The 20,681-nt window shown below is 42.1% G+C and overlaps 1 long non-coding RNA gene across 4 annotated transcripts in view; it reads right to left on the bottom strand.

Annotated features, from left to right (window-relative positions):
* Nucleotides 1-618: 618 nt before the first annotated feature.
* Nucleotides 619-20,681, bottom strand: part of LOC125956660 (uncharacterized) — a 21,109-nt gene continuing 1,046 nt past the window's right edge. For 2 of the 4 annotated variants that reach the window (XR_007469194.1, XR_007469195.1), the window contains 5 exons: nucleotides 2,995-3,163; nucleotides 2,844-2,926; nucleotides 2,594-2,759; nucleotides 1,531-1,668; nucleotides 619-1,463 (listed from right to left, as the gene is read on the bottom strand). This is a non-coding gene — a long non-coding RNA (uncharacterized LOC125956660). Of the gene's footprint in view, nucleotides 1,464-1,530; nucleotides 1,669-2,593; nucleotides 2,760-2,843; nucleotides 2,927-2,994; nucleotides 3,164-7,166; nucleotides 7,290-19,844; nucleotides 19,965-20,681 lie in introns of those variants that run through there. The other 2 variants (XR_007469196.1, XR_007469197.1) reach the window with 2 other exon arrangements.

Here is a 20,681-nt window from a genome sequence, read left to right as displayed (position 1 = left end):
AACCCCTTTTCTTTTACACTAGTTTGAATTAAAATAGCGCACATACAGGTTTGCCACATTTTCCACATTAATAAATCAATTGCTTATTATTTGTGATTCTCATTCAAATAATCCTTCGGTTAACAATTTAAATTGTCCATAGTTGCTCATATCATTGACATCAATCATGCAAACTGAAACCGTGTAACAACAATGTACAAAACAAGATCGCGAATAATATAGTTCTATATTTATTTCGCTAAGTGTAATTTGGAGAAGCTCCAAGCGCACTAGAGCTTTTCATTAAACTGGTATAAAAATGTATACCAGTCGCCCGCGAAGCTTTTGAAATGTTACATTATTGAGCTTTTAAAAGCGCGTAAGTTAAGGTAAGTCTACGCCTGAAGTTAGGCAGGGAAAGGAGAATTTTCGGTCAAAAACCAATACATACACCTCAGCCGATTTAAATAATTTAAGCGGTTATCCATTTCAAAATTTTGCCGTTGGATAACCGATTGAATGAGCCGGAAACAGAAACACATGTGGAAAGCGGAGGAAGGGTGGGTAGGGAGCGAGTTCCTTAATTATAATTTTACGTTTATATTTAACGTTTATAATATATTTTCTAAAGATATTTAACTGACACCTTGTGTATATTTTTGGGACAATTACTATGTCTAAATCATCTTTTTATCTATCTGGAAGGGACGTGGGAGGTACAAGCGATATGCTAGGTATGTGCTCGCTCCCTCCCTACCCCTCCTCCGCTTTCCACATGTTTTTCTGTTTCCGGCTCATTCTATCGGTTATCCAACGGCAAAATTTTGAAATGGATAACCGCTTAAATTATTTAAATCGGTTAAGGTGTATGTATTGGTTTTTTACCAAAAGTTCGTCCGAATGGCTCAATTTTACTGTCTCTTGTTCACCGACAGGTTCAGAGTCATCGTGCAAAGAACCTATGTCATGAAAGGACGAGGAACCGGCTTGCAAGGATAAAAACCGACGCCGTCCGTACTCTGCTCGCTGCTTACAGAAGATCTGGTTACGTGGCGTCCTTCCAAAACATTCTTCGATCTGCTAATCTCATTATGCACCCTGATAATGGGTGAAATTCTTGCTCATCCCTACAGCTAAATCCTCCTCGAGTTAGGAACATTTTGTGGCAGGCCAAGACCACTCGTCGGTTGCAGCCTGATTAGTAAGTATGTAAGCAGTACGCCTACAATCATCATACCTTGCTGTGTCCTTTGCTAGAACCATCTCAACAGAACCTTGCGAAGGGTCCTTTCTTTCTATCTTCTATCGCAGTTCTTAGTTCGCTTGAATGAATGATGCGAGTTCGTTTCTATGCCTCAAGGTAAACCATGGACGATGGAAGTTATTTCTCTTTTAATTTCCTTTAGTGCGTGCTACGCTGGTTCGAGCAGCCGCTGCTGCTGTTACTTCGTCCTTTGGTGATGGGTTGCATAAAATCTGGCAATCTGTTTATGTAGAAAAGGTATGATTTTAACAACTTTATCAAGAAACATAATGTTCGCTTTCACTTACCTACTTTTACCTTCCGTTTCGCTTCTTCGTTCAGCTTCAGCAGCTCACCAATCGGCAGTTCTTCATCGTGCTCGGGTCAGTGATCCTTGTCGTTGCGTCTCTGGCAGAGGTGGTGGCTAAGAAGGTTACTGTTTGTGCCTACCAATTGGTCAGAAACGGCCGATTAGAATAAAGTAGCATAAAGCGTTCGCAAAGTGGAATAACGATTAACAATATGACAAAACGATGCACATTTCACCCTTCACCCCATCGGGAATTCTAACAAAATTTCGAAAAACTGCTGATCGAACCGAAGAGTATCGATTTCTTTTATCCCAGATCGATTTTTAAATATCTTTTCAACACGGAGCTACGATGGACACCGTAAATAGCGCATTTTTAAAAGGTACGTCTTCCCGAAATTATTGCCATGGCTGTATTTTTATAAATGCTTTCCCCAAATTACGATCAATTGTTTTTGAATTGATTGAATTGAGTTGTAGTATCGCAATTAGACAAAAAGTAGCTAAGCTGAACGGTTTCGTCTCAAAAACTGTTCCAAAATAATTCTATGTTTGGCTCGAATTCACCTAAAACACTGCTTTACGAAAGACGATCAATGAGATGGTTACCTCTGCTGGCCATACGCTAGGAACTATCAAATGGACGGAATACTCATTGCTTGGTAAAAAGTACAATTTGTCCGGCCTTCTGGTGCTCTCCGGATTACAATACTACGGTAACAGACCGTGGACCGCTACAAGACAGTATCTGTCTGCAAGCCAAGAAAGTGCTTGGTTCGGTTCGGTCCTTTAATGCGCCCTGCTGTCCACCGATTGGCTGTCGAATCAGCCATGCGTGAACCGACGCCATCGCTATGGGCGTTATCTATCCGCTCTTTCCCCGCCATGATACAGCTAACTATCTCTTTTGTGGCACCAGCAATCGTAATACGGTTATTCATTCTATGGTTCAATTTTTCATTACTGTTGTGCTCGCCATGTTACTATTATCTATCTCTATTTTCTTTTCCAGCTCTCTTCATCTGATTGTAACCAACCACTTATGCTCCCCTTAGTCTAACCTTAACGATTGGTCGGCTTTGTTTTGGCCCATTGTTTGGTGTGCGTTTCGTGAAGTAGGCGGAAAACGATGGACAAATCTCATATACAGTAACTCAAATTCGACGATGAATGTTTCGAAGATCACCTTACAGCGCCGTTTGCATGTGCTTTCAATCAAAATAAGGGCTGCAAATTTGAGAAAATTCATATTAAAATGTGTAAGCTTTATTGCATTTTATAACACACTTGTCACAACTGCTCTATACGTACCCAAACCTTTTACTGCTTCTCGCCTGTCTGGATTCGCGTCCAGTGGCATCAAAATGGTGCTTTTTTCGGCTTCCCACCCTTGGCTGAAAATAAGGCAAACACATGCTTGTTAAACACTCATGTAACTTTCTCTCCGACACATTTCACTTACGAAACCCATTTTCTGCTTCAACTGGCGAGCAATGTCCTGTTCAGTCGACCAAAAGTAAATGAACGGAAGGATCTTCCGATCCGATCTAGGGTGATCGATGAAAATCTTGCCATCTTGGTCGTTTACGTAGAATTCTGTCCATCATACTGCAATACAGTTGTTAGGGGTTCTGTAAGTTGAAAAGAAAAAAGGTTTAAATTAGAGATATGAGAGTCATATTTAACTATTCGTAGTGTTTGTGTAGTTAAAGATCTTTCAGGTAATCAGGATTTCAACTTGGAATTATTGAAACTAGAAAACTAGAACTAGACTAGAAACTAGAGTCTTTATGCAACTAATACGTGCTTGGAAGTTTGTTTTGCTTATATGCTCGTATGTTCCACACATTGCACTAGGTCGATCTCATGTTCATAAATCATGTACATTTGGCTGGTTTCTGTCTTTTCTGCTGGCCATATTAGTCTGCTTTAAATGCTTCGACACGAAAAGTGTGATGAAATTAACGATGATTATCAGTAGCATCTACACTGTGCATATATTAGGAGCCGATAACTACGAGTGGGAAAGCATCACAAGAAGCCAAATAGCTGAAAGAAGGTGAAACGAATTCATTTGCCTTATGAACCTAACCCCTTAGAACTACCATATGCGCCAGAGCGAAGCGCACGAGAGAGAAACGCATGGGGGAACAAAAGAAAAGCACCAATTTGCTGCCCGAAAATGGATTAAAAAAAACTATGTAAATTTCATTTAAACTCAACTTTAAACTTGACTTGAGGTATTTTTTCCAACCTCATATTGTGCATTTCGTCTGATAGACACGAAATGCACAATATGAGGTTGGAAAAAATACCTCAAGTTAAACAAATCTTGCACTGTTTCCCACCTCGAAACGAAGCTAGGCTCGACTCTATGGACGCTGCTGTCGTGATTTTCAATCTCTTGAATGATTGAATATGTTCTAGCAAGTGCAATAAACTGTGTCATCCTAATAAGTCATCTACGCTTGCGTTCCAGGACATCGTAGCACATGATCGCTACGTTAAGCCGCTAACCGCGTAACGGTGGCCGATGCAAAATGGGACAGGCAGCCACTCGCTGGACTCGCTGCATGCGCCAGAATGAAATCGCGTTCAGCGCGATGTTTTACTGTCCGACTGTCTCTATGTCTGATGATGTGTCCACTTTTAGTGGTTCTGTTGCAATGTGGCTTCCTATACATTCTGATCTTGATTTTTAGAAAACAAATAAAACATGGGAAAACATGGAGAGCGCAAGAAGGGCATCGAATGGCATGGAAGGGCATGGAAGGGCGTGTTAAGGGGGTGCTTTGGTTATTTCGGGTCAAAAAAGGGCTTGTTTTTATCGTTTTTTAGTGAAGAAACCAGTCAACTTTAGTTTTTCAAAATAATGTCATATTAAACTAAACCTTTTCAAGAATATTTTGTTCTATTTTAGGGAAGATTTATTCAAAACTACGTTAATGGCATTCTATCTAGAAAGGCAAGTTTGCAAAAATGTACTTTTTGCGGTGCCCCTCGTAGCCACCTGCTGGGTCATCAGAAATATTCAAACGACTATTCTTTTGTTAGATTATGGCCCCTATTGCGAGTGTCTTGTCTCGTTTCCAAGACAAGACTCGACCAGTCTTGTCTGGCAAAAACCGCGGAGTCTTGGTTGTCTAAAATCGGTATTCCAACAGTCTCATGAACACTTGAATGAACAAGTGTTCATTTGGCTGTCAAAATCCGTCAAAATCCCAGCTTTGTATGTAAACAATCGCGCGCAGCTTGAGTTTCCTTACCGTTAACGTGTTTTTATTTTTCACAAAAATAAATTTCAAACGCTAATTATGCCCGTGCCCGCGTTTCCCGCGGCTTAATTAACCAATTTCTGAGAATAGGTCATCGATCCGCCAACGTGAAAAACAAAAACGTAACAGTCACTTCAAATCGCAGTCTCATATGACAGACTCGCTGTCTGGTACCTTTTGGTAACAGACAGCGAGTCTGTCAACATAGACTGGAATCGGTGTCTCATGAGACGCTTGGAATACCGATACCAGACTGACGGTTGTCTCACAAGACAGACAGACGCTTGGAATAGGGCCCTATATGTTCAAAATTTCAAATCGATCGGTCCAGTAGTTTTTATGCTACGATGGGCACCGACTTTGAAAACGCAGGTTTTGGGAATCGCGATTCAAAGTCGCGAGATGCGTTGAGCCTTGTATGAAACTCTGTTTTTCAAAAATCAATATCTTTGTCAGTTTTGCCTCGATTGATCTAAAAGTTTTACACAATAATCTTGAACTGATAAGCAATCATAAAAAATTGTAAAATGTAAATGCGAAGAATTAAAATAAAATACCGAAGCCCCCCCTTAAGCAAGGAAATAAAACATTTCAAAAATTAATGTTCACAACGCCAACCATTTCTATATTTTGTTTGCCATCCTGATTTCCCTAATTCTCTACTTCTGGTGACGTGGAGGGGACAAACAAGCATACCTGTGTAAAGAAGAAGATGACTCATAGCTATCGAGTTCCGTCTGCCATTAGCGATATAACGAATGGGTCCGGTCGAGAAGGAGAAAAACGAGAGAAAAAAGTGGAAAAAGAAGAGAGAGGTTGATGGATTACACCTATTGCAGGGAGCCTGAGATGGAAGATGCTACTTATGCAAAGAAAGAAAGAGAGAGAGATAAGAGACGAATGCACGACGCGAGACAACACGCACACACATAGCACATGTTGGCGCTTTGTGTAGTCGTACGTAAGCGATGAAACGAACCCCTTTTTTCCTCAAAATTGGGCGATAATTTCACTAATATTATCTTCAAATATCGAAATATAATTGTTAATCATACAATGTATTAAGAGCAAATATGTAAATAAGCGATGTGTAATAAAGGTTTCATTCAACTAAGTGCATTAGCCGGCAGGTAACTTCAAATTGTTGTGAACTGTTTTTGTTCAATTACAATACAGCAGCACAATGAACTTAAGAAATTATTAAGAAAATTTAAACCAACAGTAGACACACCAATAAACGATTTCTGCAGCGTTGCCGATCCCAATGTTATCATTCCACCGCAGGCGCACTCTCTCTCTCTCTTTTTCTCTCTCTCTCGCTTTCTCTCTCGCTTTCTCTCTCGCTTTCTCTCTCTTGCTTTTTTTTTCTCTCTCTCTCTCTCTCTCTCTCTCTCCCTCTCTCTCTCTCTCCCTCTCTCTCTCTCTCTCTCTCCCTCTCTCTCTCTCTCCCTCTCTCTCTCTCTCTCTCTCTCTCTCTCTCTCTCTCGTTCTTCTATTGGTTTGATTTATTAAATTATTATTCATGAATTAAACGCAACTATCTAACCTTCCCACCCCTCACTCTGCTCTGCAAGATGTACGGAATGGAGGGTGGTGATGGTGGATAAGTGAAAGAAGCCAGGAAAAGGGTTTTAAGTGAATCCAATCGATTTAGAGAGCATCAAAACCTAGGAAACGATACCCATATTTCCCTAAGACGGATTTTAAGGATTGGGGTTGTATGGAGGCCCCCCCCCCCCCCCTCTCCACGACCAAATTTGGAGTCAATCGGTCCAGTAGTTTCGGAGTCTATAAGGGACATCCGGACAGACACATTCATTTTTATATATATAGATGATTTTTTATTATCTCTTGCCTTCTTTCTGGCATCTTCGATACACGCTCCAGGGGTGGACTAAACCTACACATACCTTCTATAACAACTCAGGTGCGTTTATCACACAGTTACTTCACGGAAAAACACTCGCAAACCCACGGACATTCTACTGGAACCACGGATTGTTGTTGCCTCCCCACACACCCTCTGGAGGAGAGTGGAATGTAAGTGATAGACGCCTCTCGTCGACGCAGAGGTCTTCGCTATATCTCCTCGCGAACGGCAAAATTATCACGCGCGTCACCTCTTTCGAATAGGAACCGCTTCTCCCCACTGCACCTTCTGTACAACCGTAGAGACCCTGGAGCACAAATTTGCAACATGCTCCCGAGTCTCGTTGGCGTGGGGCCTCTTGATGCGTCGCATTGATCAAATTGCACCAGTGTCTAATCTTTCTGTTGGCTGATTTGCAATGGCCTGCTTTGAATCGCAACACCACCACGTTATGTAAATAAACATTTTATATAAAAAAGTAACACTCACCACTTAAGAATGTTTTGTTCGTTCGCGATGTTGAGATTCGTTGTTTTCACTTTTAATAATTTTTGATCACAAATAGCAGCCGTCGATTCAGGGCATCGGCATGGCGTGCTATCAGCCCGAGCGTTGGAACCGGAAAAGAACTTGTCAAGCAGTTCCCTTCACAGAGAAGTCGGGGGGTTTCCCAACCGATCCGGAGGGGCTGCTCGAATTGGGGCTGGTCGAATTGGGGATTGCCCGAGGGGTCTGTTAACGGTCGCTGTTGTGAGCTCCACAAGCTCATTTCTTGCTCCAATTCACTGATGCTCATGCATTTTCCTCCTTTGCATACATATACCAATCTGAATCAATCTGCTTCGATCTGTAAGTCTAGGTTTTTTAAAATATAATTACCGAAACAATACTAATCTACTCTGAGACACTAAGGTATCTAGGCATATGTACAATCAATGCTTGCTTAACATTGCGTTGATGTAAACTTCATCAAAAGTACAGACAGTGTTGTCCGTGGAGAAAGACCACAATCGGGACATATTATAACAAAGTGACGTATTTTGTTGACCTAAACGATGAGGAAGCGGAAAATTCCTCGAATCACGGACCACTTTCTTGAAGGAACGATGTAACAATTAACTTCTAATCGTACAGATTGCTGAACATAATTAAACATGAGTTAAAAAACTATTCCGCTGAGAAAAAAAACAAATCTTATCAACCAAACAAAATCAAGACTCAGCTACGCCAAAAAATATGTTAGTAGGTCTCTTAAAGCTGATAATCAATATGTTTTAAATAGAGAGGTGGCTTCTAGTAGAACAACACCCCGATCGAATTTTAGAAAAAGAACTCCGAAGTTCTTTGACAGGGATGGGACTGTTTATGTTTAGATCGAGAACGCTTTTTTCGGAGCTGCTTTTGCTTTTCCGTGGTATTACGACAGTTAAAATTCACGAAAAGTGCCACGAAAGTTAAAGTTTATATAAATATTCCCAAAGTTCTTCCTTGTGTTTCAATATGGTATCGGTCCGTAGGTCTTGCCACCCGGCCTAGAACCAGAGCTAGCTAGCGTTCCTGGACCCTGCTCACTTGCTGTAAAACATAACTCGGTCGCTCGTTTGATCTTAAATAGAGAGATGAATCATTTAAACATTCGAAAAAGAGTGAAATCAGGTACTTTGCCTGATAAAACCATTAAACTTGCCCATGTTTTCTTTTTCTTTTTCTTGAAACTCACGAGGTTTTGTTGATATTGAGCGACCGGAGCCCAACGTCAACGTCGTATGTATTATGGTAAACCATTTACGATGACGTTTATGTATCTCTTTGAGGCTTTTTACTACCTGAGGAGCAGTTTTACTACCTGCTGGCGTGGAGGGAAGGGATTTTACGACTTTTGCGGCCTATCCCATCCCCGTCGCAGGTAGCGGAGGGTTCGATTTGAAACCATTGCTGTTTATTTTACCTTGTGTGCATGGCAGAGGGAGTGGCTCTGTGGCTTCACACGGACGGAGATGCCATGGCTTTACACAGTGAAACCATTTTTAATCTTCTATCAACAAAATCATATGAATATAAGACACCAAGAATGATTGCAGATCATTCACGATGACCTATGGGTTCATACCAAAGAAAGAAAGCTTTCAAATGCCAGTGTTCTTCAAATGCCTGCTGCTGGACAAGACAGTAGCGAGATCAATTTTCAATCAAGAGTCAATCGTTCGACTACTCATTTAGCTCAGTTGTCCTTCTAGGACACACGATCGAAAGAGTTTGGCCGCTTTCGTCGTTCTCGCTTTGATGACAATCGGCTGGTTGGTCATCATTGCACTTATTCTTCAAAGGTTTCGTCCGTGGGCAAGGCTATAGACAATCAGTGTACTGTTTACCAGAAAAAGGGGAACGTTCGATTTTACGCCCTCGACAACAAATTGGCCAACGTACGAAAACATCGATGAGCTGGCGTCGAGTTTAAAGCGTTGATCATTGATAGAAAAGCTGTATGAATAAATACAATTACTCACCTTACCAACATTCAGTGATGGCATAAGAAAAAGAGTTTAAATTAGAATGCGAGGACAGAACGTTGCGAACGTTGGTGACATGACATGGTGAAATGAATGCATGGGTAAGCGACGAGCTTGACTGTTTCCAGGTTCGTCGCGCTTTTTGCAGTACTACAGCAAACGAAGCAGATAGACGAAGTAACCTGAGCAATAATGTTGCTTTTCTAACTACCTGTTCGGTCCGAAATCTTAATCGCTAGAACCTCTATCCAATGGATGCGGGAAAAGCTTATGCTATTTGGCAGTTTTCACATGTCGTCCTGCGCTTGAAGACGTTCCCCATTGTGTACCGCTTTTCAGCGCTTTTTCTATGATCAGCTCCTCTCCTTTGCTTGCGGCGGGGACGAGGAAGGGGCGAACGCGACGCTCACTATGGAACCACTCGTAGGCAGCGGGGGAAATTTCCTTAAGTGTGGAAGCAACCCCGAGAAGGAGGAGGTTTCATGCTCGAGCTCCATTTGAATTAGCTTAAAGTACATGAGCGAAGAATTTGAAGCATATTAGCAGAGATTGAAGAAAGGGAAGATACTATTGCTCCTGTTACCTTCAAATTGATAGATCAGAAGCTGCGCGATTGCCAACGGAATCTATTATGCCTGTATTCCACCACAGCAGAAGCGATTCCTTATCATTATACCGTACCGACGATTGGGAAATGACGCAAGACAGTGCTCCGATGCGCTGGACACCATCCTCCCCTTGTTGTAACCAACAGCTTCCGAAACAAATGCCGGTTACGTAATGGGTTGCACCTTTGGAAGCAATCCTGTTCGCTTGAGCTCCTTAGCTCCTCCTTATGTTGCTGAGCTCGGTCGGTTGCTCAGGTTACTCGCTAATCGCCGCACCACCGTCCGACTTCAGTGTGTTCCACTGTATCGTAACGGAGTTCGTGTCTCAATTCCTGATGTTTGGATTCGGCCGTTGGTCGGAAGCGAACAGTTCCGGATCACCGATCTCGTTGACGGCCTTCAAGCGGAACGAGTAACGATATTTGTGGATCAACCAACGGGCTCCTTGTTCTTGTTGTTGCTTGAACGCTGGTGCCTTCTTTCGCCTTCGCGGCAGGGGCTGCTTCGGTCGAACTGACGGCAACATCACTATCATCAACAGATGTTGCTTCACCATCAGCATATCCGTCCTCTTCATCAACAGCCCTCTTCTTGCCTATCAACAATGGTGAGATGGATTGGGCTTAGAACCGGCTTCGACCTCCTTCATGGCCTCAGCCTTCGCGCAAGTTTTTCACATTATCGCTCACCTTCTCTTCCTTGTCTCATGCTTGTCCTGACTGCGTCATTTACGATAGCACACGCAGCTCCTGGATCACTGTCCCACGAGCATTGTCGCATCAAATCCGATAAACGCATACTTCTCCCCGCCTTAGGGGTCACCGAGCGCAGAAAGGTCGGCAGATGCAGGTTACAGTACTTGGTCAGCGTTTCTCGGCGCCCCCATGCCCATCGTACACGGCAAAGAACGACAAGTTCTCGTCAAAGTCCAGCATGCAATTGTGGGTATCCTGTGGGGAAGGGAGAATCCACGTTAGTTTCGCCGTGGATTGGTACGATCCGGTGCCGCTTTCCTTTCCTCCTTAACTCATACGCCATCCCTGTATGGAGCTGGATCGCTCGACCCTCGATGATCTCAGTTTGGATACAGTCAAGGTGTTTTAAACTTTCGTTTCTTTGTGACAGGGCCACTTTTCGTGAATTTTAACATTCATAATACCACAGCTAAACGCGAAAACAGCTCCGAAAAGAGCCCGAACTAGAACTTTTACTAGAAGCCACCTGTCTATCAAAAACACTTTGGATATAGCGAAACGAAAACAACATAACATTAAGCACATACGCATACTGATTTTTTTTTAACATGCTTTATGCTGATCGCCAGACACAAAATCCTGCACATTAGTGTAGCCGGGTCGTAGACATAACATAACCTTGCGATCTGTGTGTGTAGGCCTTGGAACCTTCTTGTTGTTTACATTATAGTAAATTTTGTGAAACTGCTGTGTGGATTTATTGGAGTTTATGCATATAGTGCAACACTGCAATGGACAGAGGAGTGGCACGACTTCATGCGGTTGCATTTGCTGCAATAAAGGCGTGAAAAACGTCGTTTCTGGAGGCGGCCGATCAGGATCCATTCATACACGAAATGATGCTTAAACGTTTCTATCAAAATTGTGATCAGTATTGTACTTGCAGGCTAGCGACGTAGACTTCATTGATAGTTTAGCGGAGGTGAATACGGATGGAAGCCGAGCCGTTACTGCTGTGAAACCATTCGAACTACGGATACTGACGCATCATGGCATCGGACATAACCTTACGAAAGATTCGAAATAAACAGCGGTAGACGAGGTTTAAAGAGCTGGAGCCAACCGCACGATTCACGTGTATAATAGCATCCAGCATGATTTTATTATTCCTTATTGTTTTGCAATTATGTTAAAAAAAATACAACAACAAAGAACATAACTTTTTTGACATGTCAGTGACGGTCTACACGGTCGGTCGCAAAGTAAACAGGATTTTTACAACAGGGACATCTCTGGAGGTACTACATTGATGTTTGTATATGTATTTGAAAGGCGAATCCTTTCTTAATTTTCTGCCAAAATTTCATGAGATTTGGTCCATGGGAAGCAAAGTGATTGCGTCTAAAGTAAAGCATGTTTTTGTGATCGGTACAAAACTGAGTATCAAACAATATCAAGTTTTGTTTTCAACTCGTTTACGGAAACGTTTAAATCGATACAACAAATTTATAGTGATGATTGCCTATCACGGGGCAGAGTTTAAGAGTGGTATAGGCTTTTTTGAAACGGTCGTGAAGTCATCAACGACGACGTTCATGCCGGCTAAAACAAGTTTTGTGATTACGCCAGGGAGCATCGAATAAACGCGCGATTTTCTCAAAAATTGAGCCGAAATCATCATTGCGTTTTATGAAAATGGAATTGAGAGTTTCCAAAGGTTCGTTTCATCGCAATTTTGACCAATCAATTGGGTGGATATCGAAGAATATCGTGAGAAAGGGAAGTTTCCATCGCGGAGAAAAACATTAATAGGGCCTGCTAAAATTGCGGCGACGAAATCGTTTCTCTGAATTGTTCCTTCTTATTTTCATCACCTTAGAGTTGTGGAAGGTGTTGCACTAGAGCATCCACTTACTACTGGTCTGCCAAGATCGTGGCGATTGTTTCCGAGTTTAAAGCAGTGGCTAGATCAACATTGTGCAACATTGACCACTACCGTCTATTTCAGCTGCATTCATTCCGGAAAGATAGTTCTGTAGATCTGACAGCAATATTCTCGAACCACCGTCCGATGCCGCATCGGTTCGATTGTTGCCCAGTCCCGAGGAGGCCCTGTTGGAGGTTCCCTGGGCGGAACATTTCGTGAAGCCTATGTTCTTTTTCGGGGCACGTGGCACTAACAATGCGTTGAAAACAGGTGGAAGCAGGTAGCAGGAAGGGGAAGTGGCATTACACTGTCAGCATTACTTCCAAATGCGTTGGTAGTGTTACGATTCAACGGCGTAAAGACATTGGTGCGGCTAACCGATGGAGGATTGGTAGTTGCTTCATTGACTCGCCAACACCACCGCTTCGTCGCTATCTGCTTTCGGTTCTTGCATCCAGAAGAACAACTTTCGACTGGACGATTTAAATTTGAGAACAACAACGCGACCGTCCTTAACATCGTACCGCTCGATGAAGAGAATGAGCTGCAAGGAAAACATTACTTTAATCGCAAAACATACTTAATTAACACAACAAAACTTACTCTCGATGTAGGTTCACAAAACACACGATTTTGAACTGCACCGAACTCAGATGTAGCATGGAATCAGTCATACAGAAGATCTGGTTACGTGGCGTCTTCGAAATGCTTTTGTGGCAGGCCAAGACCACTCGTCGATTGCAGCCTGATTGGTAAGAAGGTAAACAGTACGCCTACAATCATCATACCTTGCTGTGTCCTTTGCTAGAACCATCTCAACAGAACCTTGCGGTGGGCCCTTTCTTTCTATCTTCTATCGCAGCTCTTAGTTCGCTTGAATGAATGATGCGAGTTCGTTTCTATGCCTCAAGGTAAACCATGGACGATGGAAGTTATTTCTCTTTTAATTTCCTTTAGTGCGTGCTACGCTGGTTCGAGCAGCCGCTGCTGCTGTTACTGCGTCCTTTGGTGATGGGTTGCATAAAATCTGGCAATCTGTTTATGTAGAAAAGGTATGATTTTAACAACTTTATCAAGAAACATAATGTTCGCTTTCACTTACCTACTTTTACCTTCCGTTTCGCTTCTTCGTTCAGCTTCAGCAGCTCACCAATCGGCAGTTCTTCATCGTGCTCGGGTCAGTGATCCTTGTCGTTGCGTCTCTGGCAGAGGTGGTGGCTAAGAAGGTTACTGTTTGTGCCTACCAATTGGTCAGAAACGGCCGATTAGAATAAAGTAGTATAAAGCGTTCGCAAAGTGGAATAACGATTAACAATATGACAAAACGATGCACATTTCACCCTTCACCCCATCGGGAATTCTAACAAAATTTCGAAAAACTGCTGATCGAACCGAAGAGTATCGATTTCTTTTATCCCAGATCGATTTTTAAATATCTTTTCAACACGGAGCTACGATGGACACCGTAAATAGCGCATTTTTAAAAGGTACGTCTTCCCGAAATTATTGCCATGGCTGTATTTTTATAAATGCTTTCCCCAAATTACGATCAATTGTTTTTGAATTGATTGAATTGAGTTGTAGTTTCGCAATTAGACAAAAAGTAGCTAATCTGAACGGTTTCGTCTCAAAAACTGTTCCAAAATAATTCTATGTTTGGCTCGAATTCACCTAAAACACTGCTTTACGAAAGACGATCAATGAGATAGTTACCTCTGCTGGCCATACGCTAGGAACTATCAAATGGACGGAATACTCATTGCTTGGTAAAGAGTACAATTTGACCCTTGAAGATCACCTTACAGCGCCGTTTGCGTGTGCTTTCAATCAAAATAAGGGCTGCAAATTTGAGAAAATTGATATTAAAATGTGTAAGCTTTATTTCATTTTATAACACACTTGTCACAACTGCTCTATACGTACCCAAACCTTTTACTGCTTCTCGCCTGTCTGGATTCGCGTCCAGTGGCATCAAAATGATGCTTTTTTCGGCTTCCCACCCTTGGCTGAAAATAAGGCAAACACATGCTTGTTAAACACTCATGTAACTTTCTCTCCGACACATTTCACTTACGAAACCCATTTTCTGCTTCAACTGGCGAGCAATGTCCTGTTCAGTCGACCAAAAGTAAATGAACGGAAGGATTTTCCGATCCGATCTAGGGTGATCGATGAAAATCTTGTCATCTTCGTCGTTTACGTAGAATTCTGTCCATCATACTGCAATACAGTTGTTAGGGGTTCTGTAAGTTGAAAAGAAAAAAGGTTTAAATTAGAGATATGAGAGTCATATTTAACTATTCGTAGTGTTTGTGTAGTTAAAGATCTTTCAGGTAATCAGGAATTCAACTTGGAATTATTGAAACTAGAAGACTAGAACTAGACTAGAAACTAGAGTCTTTAATGCAACTAATACGTGCTTGGAAGTTTGTTTTGCTTATATGCTCGTATGTTCCACACATTGCACTAGGTCGATCTCATGTTCATAAATCATGTACATTTGGCTGGTTTCTGTCTTTTCTGCTGGCCATATTAGTCTGCTTTAAATGCTTCGACACGAAAAGTGTGATGAAATTAACGATGATTATCAGTAGCATCTACACTGTGCATATATTAGGAGCCGATAACTACGAGTGGGAAAGCATCACAAGAAGCCAAATAGCTGAAAGAAGGTGAAACGAATTCATTTGCCTTATGAACCTAACCCCTTAGAACTACCATATGCGCCAGAGCGAAGCGCACGAGAGAGAAACGCATGGGGGAACAAAAGAAAAGCACCAATTTGCTGCCCGAAAATGGATTAAAAAAAACTATGTAAATTTCATTTAAACTCAACTTTAAACTTGACTTGAGGTATTTTTTCCAACCTCATATTGTGCATTTCGTCTGATAGACACGAAATGCACAATATGAGGTTGGAAAAAATACCTCAAGTTAAACAAATCTTGCACTGTTTCCCACCTCGAAACGAAGCTAGGCTCGACTCTATGGACGCTGCTGTCGTGATTTTCAATCTCTTGAATGATTGAATATGTTCTAGCAAGTGCAATAAACTGTGTCATCCTAATAAGTCATCTACGCTTGCGTTCCAGGACATCGTAGCACATGATCGCTACGTTAAGCCGCTAACCGCGTAACGGTGGCCGATGCAAAATGGGACAGGCAGCCACTCGCTGGACTCGCTGCATGCGCCAGAATGAAATCGCGTTCAGCGCGATGTTTTACTGTCCGACTGTCTCTATGTCTGATGATGTGTCCACTTTTAGTGGTTCTGTTGCAATGTGGCTTCCTATACATTCTGATCTTGATTTTTAGAAAACAAATAAAACATGGGAAAACATGGAGAGCGCAAGAAGGGCATCGAATGGCATGGAAGGGCATGGAAGGGCGTGTTAAGGGGGTGCTTTGGTTATTTCGGGTCAAAAAAGGGCTTGTTTTTATCGTTTTTTAGTGAAGAAACCAGTCAACTTTAGTTTTTCAAAATAATGTCATATTAAACTAAACCTTTTCAAGAATATCTTGTTCTATTTTAGGGAAGATTTATTCAAAACTACGTTAATGGCATTCTATCTAGAAAGGCAAGTTTGCAAAAATGTACTTTTTGCGGTGCCCCTCGTAGCCACCTGCTGGGTCATCAGAAATATTCAAACGACTATTCTTTTGTTAGATTATGGGCCCTATTCCAAGCGTCTGTCTCTATTGACAGACTGGGCTCGTCCAGTCCAGTCTGTCGTAAACCGTCCAGTCTTTGTTGGTTAAAATCGGTATTCCAACAGTCTCATGAACACTTGAATGAACAAGTGTTCATTTGGCTGTCAAAATCCCAGCTTTGTATGTAAACAATCGGGCGCAGCTTGAGTTTCCTTACCGTTAAAGTGTTTTTATTTTTCACAAAAATAAATTTCAAACGCTAATTATGCCCGTGCCCGCGTTTCCCGCGGCTTAATTAACCAATTTCTGAGAATAGGTCATCGATCCGCCAACGTGAAAAACAAAAACGTAACAGTCACTTCAAATCGCAGTCTCATATGACAGACTCGCTGTCTGGTACCTTTTGGTAACAGACAGCGAGTCTGTCAACATAGACTGGAATCGGTGTCTCATGAGACGCTTGGAATACCGATACCAGACTGACGGTTGTCTCACAAGACAGACAGACGCTTGGAATAGGGCCCTATGGCCCCTATTGCGAGTGTCTTGTCTCGTTTCCAAGACAAGACTCGACCAGTCTTGTCTGGCAAAAACCGCGGAGTCTTGGTTGTCTAAAATCGGTATTGCGAGAGTCGCATGAATACTTGAATGAACAAGTGTTCATTTAGCTGTCCAAAGCCGTCAAAATCCCAACTTTGTATGTAAACAATCGCGCGCAGCTTGAGTTTCCTTACCGTTAACGTGTTTTAATTCATCAAAAAAATGTTTTCAATCCTATAATATTTGTTCAATTATTCTCAATCTCTGATGCATTTTTATTCAGGAACTCGATCATCACGAAAGCAAATGCTGAGGTTTGAGCCCATTACATGGTTCTCAGAAAATGTGCCATTTCGTGCAATTGAACATAATCGATTACTGGTAATAGGTTATTGATTAATTCCATTAAATTCCTCCAAATCAACCGCCAGTCTGCTAAATAAAAAACTGTTACGGTAATCTTAAATCGCAGTCTTGTTTGGCAGACTCCCAGTCTGGTAGCTTTGAGTACAAGACAGCTGAGTCTCGTTTCCAAGACAGAAATCGGAGTCAAGCAAGACACTCGCAATACCGACACCAGACTGACGTTTGTCTTGGAAACGAGACAGGACACTCGCAATAGGTGCCTATGGGCCCTATTCCAAGCGTCTGTCTCTTTTGACAGACTGGGCTCGACCAGTCCAGTCTGTCGTAAACCGTCCAGTCTTTGTTGGTTAAAATCGGTATTCCAACAGTCTCATGAACACTTGAATGAACAAGTGTTCATTTGGCTGTCAAAATCCGTCAAAATCCCAGCTTTGTATGTAAACAATCGCTCGCAGCTTGAGTTTCCTTACCGTTAACGTGTTTTTATTTTTCACAAAAATAAATTTCAAACGCTAATTATGCCCGTGCCCGCGTTTCCCGCGGCTTAATTAACCAATTTCTGAGAATAGGTCATCGATCCGCCAACGTGAAAAACAAAAACGTAACAGTCACTTCAAATCGCAGTCTCATATGACAGACTCGCTGTCTGGTACCTTTTGGTAACAGACAGCGAGTCTGTCAACATAGACTGGAATCGGTGTCTCATGAGACGCTTGGAATACCGATACCAGACTGACGGTTGTCTCACAAGACAGACAGACGCTTGGAATAGGGCCCTATATGTTCAAAATTTCAAATCGATCGGTCCAGTAGTTTTTATGCTACGATGGGCACCGACTTTGAAAACGCAGGTTTTGGGAATCGCGATTCAAAGTCGCGAGATGCGTTGAGCCTTGTATGAAACTCTGTTTTTCAAAAATCAATATCTTTGTCAGTTTTGCCTCGATTGATCTAAAAGTTTTACACAATAATCTTGAACTGATAAGCAATCATAAAAAATTGTAAAATGTAAATGCGAAGAATTAAAATAAAATACCGAAGCCCCCCCTTAAGCAAGGAAATAAAACATTTCAAAAATTAATGTTCACAACGCCAACCATTTCTATATTTTGTTTGCCATCCTGATTTCCCTAATTCTCTACTTCTGGTGACGTGGAGGGGACAAACAAGCATACCTGTGTAAAGAAGAAGATGACTCATAGCTATCGAGTTCCGTCTGCCATTAGCGATATAACGAATGGGTCCGGTCGAGAAGGAGAAAAACGAGAGAAAAAAGTGGAAAAAGAAGAGAGAGGTTGATGGATTACACCTATTGCAGGGAGCCTGAGATGGAAGATGCTACTTATGCAAAGAAAGAAAGAGAGAGAGATAAGAGACGAATGGACGACGCCAGACAACACGCACACACATAGCTTGTGTAGTCGTAGACGACTTGTGTAGTCGTACGTAAGCGATGAAACGAACCCCTTTTTTCCTCAAAATTGGGCGATAATTTCACTAATATTATCTTCAAATATCGAAATATAATTGTTAATCATACAATGTATTAAGAGCAAATATGTAAATAAGCGATGTGTAATAAAGGTTTCATTCAACTAAGTGCATTAGCCGGCAGGTAACTTCAAATTGTTGTGAACTGTTTTTGTTCAATTACAATACAGCAGCACAATGAACTTAAGAAATTATTAAGAAAATTTAAACCAACAGTAGACACACCAATAAACGATTTCTGCAGCGTTGCCGATCCCAATGTTATCATTCCACCGCAGGCGCACTCTCTCTCTCTCTCTCTCTCTCTCTCTCTCTCTCTCTTTTTCTCTCTCTCTCGCTTTCTCTCTCGCTTTCTCTCTCGCTTTCTCTCTCTTGCTTTTTTTCTCTCTCTCTCTCTCTCTCTCTCTCTCTCTCTCTCCCTCTCTCTCTCTCTCCCTCTCTCTCTCTCTCTCTCTCTCCCTCTCTCTCTCTCTCCCTCTCTCTCTCTCTCTCTCTCTCTCTCTCGTTCTTCTATTGGTTTGATTTATTAAATTATTATTCATGAATTAAACGCAACTATCTAACCTTCCCACCCCTCACTCTGCTCTGCAAGATGTACGGAATGGAGGGTGGTGATGGTGGATAAGTGAAAGAAGCCAGGAAAAGGGTTTTAAGTGAATCCAATCGATTTAGAGAGCATCAAAACCTAGGAAACGATACCCATATTTCCCTAAGACGGATTTTAAGGATTGGGGTTGTATGGAGGCCCCCCCCCCCCCCCCCTCTCCACGACCAAATTTGGAGTCAATCGGTCCAGTAGTTTCGGAGTCTATAAGGGACATCCGGACAGACACATTCATTTTTATATATATAGATGATTTTTTATTATCTCTTGCCTTCTTTCTGGCATCTTCGATACACGCTCCAGGGGTGGACTAAACCTACACATACCTTCTATAACAACTCAGGTGCGTTTATCACACAGTTACTTCACGGAAAAACACTCGCAAACCCACGGACATTCTACTGGAACCACGGATTGTTGTTGCCTCCCCACACACCCTCTGGAGGAGAGTGGAATGTAAGTGATAGACGCCTCTCGTCGACGCAGAGGTCTTCGCTATATCTCCTCGCGAACGGCAAAATTATCACGCGCGTCACCTCTTTCGAATAGGAACCGCTTCTCCCCACTGCACCTTCTGTACAACCGTAGAGACCCTGGAGCACAAATTTGCAACATGCTCCCGAGTCTCGTTGGCGTGGGGCCTCTTGATGCGTCGCATTGATCAAATTGCACCAGTGTCTAATCTTTCTGTTGGCTGATTTGCAATGGCCTGCTTTGAATCGCAACACCACCACGTTATGTAAATAAACATTTTATATAAAAAAGTAACACTCACCACTTAAGAATGTTTTGTTCGTTCGCGATGTTGAGATTCGTTGTTTTCACTTTTAATAATTTTTGATCACAAATAGCAGCCGTCGATTCAGGGCATCGGCATGGCGTGCTATCAGCCCGAGCGTTGGAACCGGAAAAGAACTTGTCAAGCAGTTCCCTTCACAGAGAAGTCGGGGGGTTTCCCAACCGATCCGGAGGGGCTGCTCGAATTGGGGCTGGTCGAATTGGGGATTGCCCGAGGGGTCTGTTAACGGTCGCTGTTGTGAGCTCCACAAGCTCATTTCTTGCTCCAATTCACTGATGCTCATGCATTTTCCTCCTTTGCATACATATACCAATCTGAATCAATCTGCTTCGATCTGTAAGTCTAGGTTTTTTAAAATATAATTACCGAAACAATACTAATCTACTCTGAGACACTAAGGTATCTAGGCATATGTACAATCAATGCTTGCTTAACATTGCGTTGATGTAAACTTCATCAAAAGTACAGACAGTGTTGTCCGTGGAGAAAGACCACAATCGGGACATATTATAACAAAGTGACGTATTTTGTTGACCTAAACGATGAGGAAGCGGAAAATTCCTCGAATCACGGACCACTTTCTTGAAGGAACGATGTAACAATTAACTTCTAATCGTACAGATTGCTGAACATAATTAAACATGAGTTAAAAAACTATTCCGCTGAGAAAAAAAACAAATCTTATCAACCAAACAAAATCAAGACTCAGCTACGCCAAAAAATATGTTAGTAGGTCTCTTAAAGCTGATAATCAATATGTTTTAAATAGAGAGGTGGCTTCTAGTAGAACAACACCCCGATCGAATTTTAGAA

This window comes from Anopheles darlingi, chromosome 3 (assembly GCF_943734745.1).
Source record: "Anopheles darlingi chromosome 3, idAnoDarlMG_H_01, whole genome shotgun sequence".
NCBI lineage: Eukaryota > Metazoa > Arthropoda > Insecta > Diptera > Culicidae > Anopheles > Anopheles darlingi.
This window is presented reverse-complemented; position numbering and strand designations above follow the sequence as displayed.